Below are 8,185 nucleotides of genomic sequence, written 5' to 3'. Positions count from 1 at the left end.
CAGAGGCATTCGATAAGGTATCACATAAGAGACTGTTTACAGAAATGAGAGCACATGGAAATTAAAGCAACCTATTGACATCGGTGGGGAGTTCGTTAGAAGGTAGGAGACAGAGAGTCGGGATAATGGATCTGTGCTCAAATTGACAGCATGTGATTAGTGGTGTCCCCCAGGGATCTGTACCGGGGTATTAGCTTTTTACTATGTGTATAAATGAGGCAAATGAAGAAATAGAGAGCCATATATCCAAGTTTGTCGACGACACCAAGTTAGGTGGCACAGTGAGCAATGCAGATGGGAGCATAAAGTTGCAAAGCGAAATTGATAGATGAAGTGAGTTGGTAAAACTGTGGCAGATGGAGCTTACATAGAATTACATAGAATATACATCACAGAAACAGACAATTCGGCCCAACTAGACTATGCCGGTGTTTATGCTGCAGACGAGCCTCATCCAACCCCGCTTCATCTAATCCAATGAGCAAATCCGAATATTCCTTTCTCCTCCATGTGTTTATCTCGCTTCCCCGTAAATGCATCCATGCGTTTCGCCTTAACTACTCCTTGTGGTAGCGAGTTGCACATTCTAGCGAGCCACTTTGTAAATATGGTTCTTTTGAATGCCATATTGGATTAAATGTGATTATCTTATATTTATGGCCCCAATTTTGGACTCCTCCCCCCAAAATTGCAGCACCTTATCTCCGTCTGACCTATCAAACCCTTGCATAATTTTAAAGTCCTATTTCAGGTCACCCTCAGCCTTCTATTTTCGATGGAAAAGAGCCGAAGACTGTTCAATCTTTCAATATTGGGAAGTGTGAGGTCATCCACTTTGGACCTAAGCAAGATAGATGAGAATATTTTCTAACTGGTGAGAAACTAGGAACTGTGGAGGAGGAAAGATGTTTACGGGTCCAAGTGCAGAAATCATTAAAAGTCAGTGGACAGTTACAAAAATAATTAAAAAGGCTAATGGAACTTTGACCTTTATCTTAAGGGAGCTCGAATTCAAAGGGGTGTACTTTATGTTACAGTTATATAAACTCTGCTAAGAGCAAATTTCGAGTACTGCATTCAGTTCTCGGCACCACACCTCAGGGAGGATATATTGGCCTTGGAGCGGGTGCAGCGCAGATTCACCAGAATTATACCGGAGCTAAAATGTTTAAATTATGCGGACAAGTTGCAGAGAAAAGGTTTGTATTTCCTTGTGTACAGAGGATTAAGTGTTGATGTATTCGAGTTGTTGAAGGTGATTAAATGAGCTAATGGTGTGTGTGTGAGCTGTGAGACAGCTTGAAATACCAATCCTCTCCACCACTGGGGACTGAGTCTTCCAACATCCAGGGATTTTCACTCGTGCAAGTTTCATCCACATTTTCTGCTCTTCATTTCTCCGACTTGCTTGTTGCGCCTTTCCGTTCAATTCAGGACTTACAGGAAAAACTCGATTCTGCGATCAATCTTCGGGTCACATGGTGAGATTTCAAATAAGTGAAATCGACCCTTATCAAACCCCAATATCGTCACCTTCACGTTTGACGAATGCAAAGCGGCTTCTATCGCGGTTTGGCTGCACAACTCGTTCAAAGATACTGTCGGTAATTGGAGGGTCTTTCAAGTCATGACCCGAACATAACAGTTCGCACTGCCGTTTTCCCCAAGACGCTTCAGATTCATGTGGAATGATTTCGGTCTGGCGGTTAAATCAGTTCCCTCTTTCCGAATCCACCTTTGAACCCGGGAATTTCAGTATTTTTGATAACCGAGACCAAACTGGTTTGTCCTGTATTTTACATTACTTTCCAGATATTACAGATAAGCAGAGCACTTGAGCTGTCACAGCTGTGACTTTGACTTTTCTCCCTCTCTTCTGGATCTCCCCGGCAACTGCCACTAACCACAATCTTCTGACACACTTCTCCATCAGAAAGTTCCGAGTCTCGGTTTCCAAATGAAATAACGCCCATCTCTTCAATCAACGACTGCGCAGAGAGAGTTCCTTACTTTCAGCTCCCAATTTCCACAAATCCTCAAAGTAGCATGAAAATAATTGTCCTTAAGTTAATAATAATAATATAATTCAAAGTTCTTATCGTCTGGGGCTTTGTTTCAGATTCCACGGCTTTTAAAGTTCACTGCTGATGTTTCACGAAGCGCCTCTTGGTTGGAGGTTTCTGTGTGGGAAAGATCACGAAGCGATAATTGAGAGACCGAGGATGAAGCTGTTTGATGGGAGCACTGGTGACACAGACCGTGCGCGGCTCCAGTGGCGCAATGGGTCCCCGCGCGTTATTTCTACAATAATTATACGCTCGAGAAATGCTGGGGTTGTGAGCTCCAGCGCCATCGAAAGTAGTTGAACCTTCTAAATATTTTGACTGGAGTTCAAGGTACATCCGGTTCCATAACGCATCGACTTCTTCATGTCCCCATATGGGCACTGAGGCTCCTCTGGCCTACCGTCTTGCAATTGCAGGCGAGAGTTTAATTGTTTATAAGAGGAGAGGGGGCAATTGGCGACAGCTGAAATGGTAAAGGGGCCGGCACGACAACTTTAAATCCAAAGAACCAAAAACACAATTCTTCTTTCCGTGAAGCAGGTATTGATCGATTTGAAGTGTCGTGTAGGGAAAATTCGGGAGGCAAACCTGCTGCCTGGTGTCACCTTGTATCGGTTGAAATTATTCAGCTTTCAATTGTTGATCGGCTGAAAGGTCGAGAGGCCTATTCCAGCTCCCGTGTTGAACAAGTTTAGCTTTTGAGCCATTGGGTAAAGTGTTTTTGTTTAATTGCTGCTAACGAATGACAAGACATTTTGTACAACCAAGAAGAACTGCAAAATCACGATTTCGCTGCCCATGTTTCTAACATCATGTTCAACAGAAACAAGGATTCTCCTCAAATCGTTGCTGAGAATGAGAGAAAACGGACTCTCACCCTTATTCAACAGCGACAAGGGATAATTCACAGTCCTACCATGAATCCGTATGATGGAAGCAAGTCAAGCAACGAGCCTGGGTAGCTCAGTCGGTAGAGCATCAGACTTTTAAAACAGGTAGTGATCTGAGGGTCCAGGGTTCAAGTCCCTGTTCAGGCGAAAAGTTTTAAAGCAGCTGGCAAGTTCTGCCTTTCCAGCGGACCAAAAGAAGCAGGAGTGGGCGAGAGCGTCCCTCGACCCTGCTCCGCCATTTTATGAGATCATGGATGATCTTCGAACTCACCTCCACTTTCCCGACCTATCCCCATATACCTTGATTCATTTAGTGTCCAAAAATCTATCGATCTCAGTTTTGGACATACTCAACGATTCAGCATCCACAGTCTTCTGGGGGAGAGAATTCCAATGATTCACAACCCTCTCAATGAAGAATGTATGTCTCATCTCTGTGCTAAATAGCTGGCCCCTCATCTTGAGATTATGACCGTTACTTGTAGACTCTCTAGCTGGGGTAAGCAGCCTCCCAGCATCAAGCTGTCACACCCTCTAAGAATTTTATACATATCAATGAGATCATCTCATTATTCTAAACTCCAGTGAATACAGGGTCATTCTACTCAACCTCTCCTCAGAGGGCAAACATCTCATCCCAGGAATCAATCCAGTGAACCTTTGTTGCCCTCACTCTCAGGCAAGTATATCGTTCCACAGGTAAGGAGATCAAAACTGTACACAGTACTCCAGGTGTGGTCTCACCATAGCCCTATATAATTGCAGCAAGACTTTCTTATCCTTGTACTCCAAACCCCTTTCAATAAAGGTCAACATATCATTTGCTTTCCTAATTGCTTGCTGCACCTGCATGTTAACTTTCTGTGATCCGTGTACAATGACAGCCAAATCACCCTGAATACCAACATTGCTTAGTCTCTCACCTTTTAAAAGTTATTCTGCTTATATATTCCTCGCAAAGTAAATAACCTCAGATTTCCCCACTTTATACCTAATTTGCCACCTTCTCGCCCATACACCCAACCTGTCTATATCACTTTGCATTCTCTTTGCGTCCTCCTCACAGCTTACTTACCCACCAACATTGTATCGTCAGCAAACTTGGATATATTACGCTCGGTCGCCTCATCTCAGTCATTAATTTCGATTGTAAATAGCTCAGGCCCAAGCACTGATGCTCACGGCACCACATGAGTTGCAGGCTGCCAACCCGAAAATGACCTGTTTATTCCGACTTTCTGTTTTCTGTCCGTCGACCAATCCTCAATACATGTTTATGTATCACCCATGATCCCATGAGCACTAATCTTGTGTACCTACCTCTTATGTGGAACCGTATCGAATACCTTTTGAAAATCCAAATATACTACATCCAATGGTTCTTCTTTATCTATCCTGATAGTTACAGCATCAAAAGCTCTAATAGATTTGTTAAACACTAATTGCCTTTCATAAATCCGTGTTGCATGTGACTAATCATATTATGGTTTTCTAAGTGTCCTGTAACCACGCCCCTTGTAATACATCCTAGCATTTTACCTACTACTATTGTCAGGCTAAATCGCCTGCAGTTCCCTGTTTCCTCCCTTCCTCCTTTGGGGTTATATTTGCTACCTTCCAATCCACGGGGACAGTTCTAGAATCTTGGGAATTCTGGAACATCGAAACCAATGCATCCACTCTATCTACAGCCACCTCTTTTAAAACCCTAGGATGTAGGTCATCTGGTCCAGGGGATTTGTTGGCTTTTAGTCCCATTAATTTCACCAGTACTTTTTCTTTACTAACCTTAATTACTTTAAGTTCCTCACTCATTAGCCCCTTGATTCCCCACTATTTCTGGTATGTTTTTTGTGTATTCTACTGTGAAGAACGATAAAAGTAGTTGTTTAACGTCTCTGCCATTTCCTTATTCCCGAATATAATTTCTCCTGTCTCTGCCTCCAAGGGACCAATGTTTACTTTCGCTAATCTCTTCCTTTATACACACTTGTAGAAATTCTTACAATCCATTTTTATATTCCTTTCTGGTTTACCCTCATCCTATTTTCTCCCTTTTTATCAGTTTCTTGGTCATCCTTTGATCATTTCTAAAACTCTTCAAATCCTCAGTCTACTACTCTTTATGGCAACATTGTAAGCCTCTTCTTTTAACGTAATACTACCCTTAATTTCTCCAGTTAACCAAGGTTGTACCACTTTTCTAGTGAAGTTTTTAATCCTCAAGGGAATGTATTTTCGTTGAGAATTATGAATTATTTCTTTAAATGTTCGCCATTGCTTATCTCCAAACATATTTTTAATTTAATTTCCCAAACTACCTTAGCGAACTTGCCACTGATAACTACTTAATTGGCTTTGTTTAAATTTAAGAGCCTAGTTTCGGAACTAACGACAGCACTCTCAACTCAATATGAAATTCTATCATATTATGATCATTGTTCGTCAGAGGATCATTTACTCTAAGATTAATAATTATCATAGAATCATAGAATGGACCATCTGGACATCTGGACCATCCGACCCATCAATCCCGTACCTGCCTTTTGTAAGACCAATCCGGTTAGTCCCATTCCCCGTGGCCCTGCATTTTCCCCTTCAAGTATTTATCAAACTCCTTTTTGAAAGCAACGATTGAATCTGCTTCCAACACCCTTTCAGGCAGCGCATTCCAGATCATAACTATTCGCTGAATAAAAAAGTTTTTCCTCATGTCGCCTTTGGTTCTTTTGCCAAACACCTCAAATCTGTGTCCTCTGGTTCCCGACCCTTCCGCCAATTAGAACAGCTTCTCTTGATTGATTTCATCTGAACCCTTCATGGCTTTGAAAACTTCTCTCAAATCTCCTCTGAACTTTCACTGCTCCAAGGAGAACAACCCCAGTACCGGGAAAATGTGGTCACTTCGTTCTGCTTCATTAATTTTGGCATTAAACAGACCTTTGAACAGTGGCCAATTGACCCTGTTCCGGTGGTACTTTTTGGTGCAAAATGCCGATGCATTGGCCGGGAATCGAACCCGGGTCTCCCGCGTGGCAGGCGAGAATTCTACCCCTGAACCACCAATGCTTGTACCAATCGTTCCTGCATGTGTCCATTTGGAATTCTATCTGAACGAACATGCCGTTTTCAGCTGCGATGACTGAGTGGTGAAAGAGTTGGGCTCAAAATTCCAAGGGGGTTTTCCTTCCTCGGTTTGAATTCTGCTGGTAGCGCGACCATTTACAGATCTCGTCAATGCTCAAACAGTTAATTAACCGTATTTACCTCTCTTTCAGCAGGAGAGATACAACAGCGTGGCCGGTGCTTTCAATTGGATGTTAAAACTTCTCTTGCAAGATTTCAAGACCCGAGAAGGAATCTGTAACTTAAATTCTGCTAGTTTGCTACACCTGACATTTATAAACTTTATTTTCTTTGCATTCATCACATAAGAACATAAGAAATAAGAGCAGGAGTAGGCCAATCGGCCCCTCGAGCCTGCTCCGCAATTCAATCAGATCATGGCTGATCTGATCCGAACTTCAAATCTAAAGAACACAAGAAGTAGGAGCAGGACCCAGCCACTCAGCCCCTGGGCCCGCTCTATCTCTCCCTGTCTTTAAGCTTTTCTCTCTCTGTGCTGTCCCCAATGGACTTCTCAGGCTTCCTTGAACGGGGAAGGCTGATCTAACCTGCAACACTAGCAGAGAAGGGTAAAGAAATAAAATAATGAGACGGTAGGAAAAGTAAAGGGGCAATCCAGCTGATGCAACCAATGTCGACACATTAATATCTCTTCGCACTCAGAGTGAAACAAAACACTAATTTGATTAAAGTATACCTATGGTAGAGTGTATGTTATCACGATGCGGAGAAATTTACTTGCGAGCATTGGTGCTTGAGGGGTGGAATTCTCGCTTGCAGTAATTCTATTCCTGTAAAACTAGTTCCTGAAGTGTAGGATGGAAAGTATCCTGGCTGAGCGGTCTAAGGCGCTGGTTTAAAGCTCCCGGTAAATCCCACGATTTGTAAATGGATGAAAATCATAGTTTTCGTCTCCAAAACCAAAGCCTCCCTCCTGTAAACAAGTAATACTAAACATCTCATCTGCTATTGTAACAGCGTAGGCCGGAGGAACCACATGGCAATTCAAATAAGTAGATACATTTTCGAACACACCAATTGTACCTTTAACTCCGGTCGAAATGTTCATAAGGAAAAGGATTGTTTGATCTCGCTGAGACTCGAATTAAAAACCCCGGCATTTCCCTAGAATCTACGGCATAAAAAGACCGCGCACTGACCGATTGCACCACTAGAGCCCGGTCACTCTGATCACCTGTCCCACTCTGCTGGAAAGAATCTGAACATAAAATGTTCTTACCTGTGGAAACGTGTCCTGTCCCCGTGATGAAACTAATATCTGAACTTTCACTTTCAGCTGCTTTCACATCCTCTGCTCCATCGCATTACAATCGAGTTTTCTGTGAACAGGTCAAAATGAACATTGCCAAAAATGCTATCAGTGGTGAAATTTGAACCCAGAAACACCCCAGACATTGGATCCACGCACCTTTGACCACCAGCTCACGCTTCCATAAAACAGCACCACTGGTTAAAGGTCTGTTTAATGCTCAAATAAATGAATTAGAGCAAATTGACCGCATTTGCCGCGTGCTGGGATTGTTCCCTTGGAGCAGAGAAGGTTCAGAGGAGATTTGATAGAAGTTTTCAAAGTCATGAAGGGTTCAGATAAAGTAAATAAAGAGAAGCTGTTCCCATTGGCGGAAGAGTCGGAAACCAGAGGACACAGATTTAAGGTGATTGGCAAAAGAAGCAAAGGAGACATGAGGAAAAACCTTTTTACGCAACGAATAATTATAATCTCGAATGCGCTGCCTGAAAGGGTGGTGGAAGCAGATTCAATCGTGGCTTTTGAAAAGGAATTTGATAAATACTTCAAGGGGAAAAAATGCAGGGCTACCGGGAAAGGGCCTGACTGGATTGCTCTGACATAATGCCGGCACGGGTTCGATAGGTCGAATGGCCTCCTTCTGGACTGTGTCCATTCAATGATTCCACAATAATTATTATTTTACAAACAGTGAACAGCCCATCCCAAAAAGACGGTCCCGCTTTCAAGCAGAGAGACACTTAATCGCTGTGAAAACGCAATGACCTCGACGTGATTTGAACACGCATCCTTCTAATCTCGAATCAGACGCGCTACCGTTGCGCCACGAGATC

General features: G+C 42.8%; 3 non-coding genes across 3 annotated transcripts; 1 reads left to right on the top strand and 2 right to left on the bottom strand.

Annotated features, from left to right (window-relative positions):
• The first annotated feature begins 3,018 nt into the window (after positions 1-3,018).
• On the top strand, positions 3,019-3,103 carry trnak-uuu (transfer RNA lysine (anticodon UUU)). Its single transcript is given in 2 exon segments — positions 3,019-3,055; positions 3,068-3,103. It is a non-coding gene; the product is annotated as a tRNA-Lys (tRNA).
• A 2,851-nt stretch (positions 3,104-5,954) lies between these two features.
• On the bottom strand, positions 5,955-6,025 carry trnag-gcc (transfer RNA glycine (anticodon GCC)). Its single transcript has one exon. It is a non-coding gene; the product is annotated as a tRNA-Gly (tRNA).
• A 2,088-nt stretch (positions 6,026-8,113) lies between these two features.
• On the bottom strand, positions 8,114-8,185 carry trnas-cga (transfer RNA serine (anticodon CGA)). The gene has a single exon. It is a non-coding gene; the product is annotated as a tRNA-Ser (tRNA).

Source organism: Heptranchias perlo, chromosome 20 (genome assembly GCF_035084215.1).
Source record: "Heptranchias perlo isolate sHepPer1 chromosome 20, sHepPer1.hap1, whole genome shotgun sequence".
NCBI lineage: Eukaryota > Metazoa > Chordata > Chondrichthyes > Hexanchiformes > Hexanchidae > Heptranchias > Heptranchias perlo.
The sequence above is the reverse complement of the archived record's forward strand: the minus strand, read 5'-3'. Positions and strand labels throughout refer to the sequence as shown.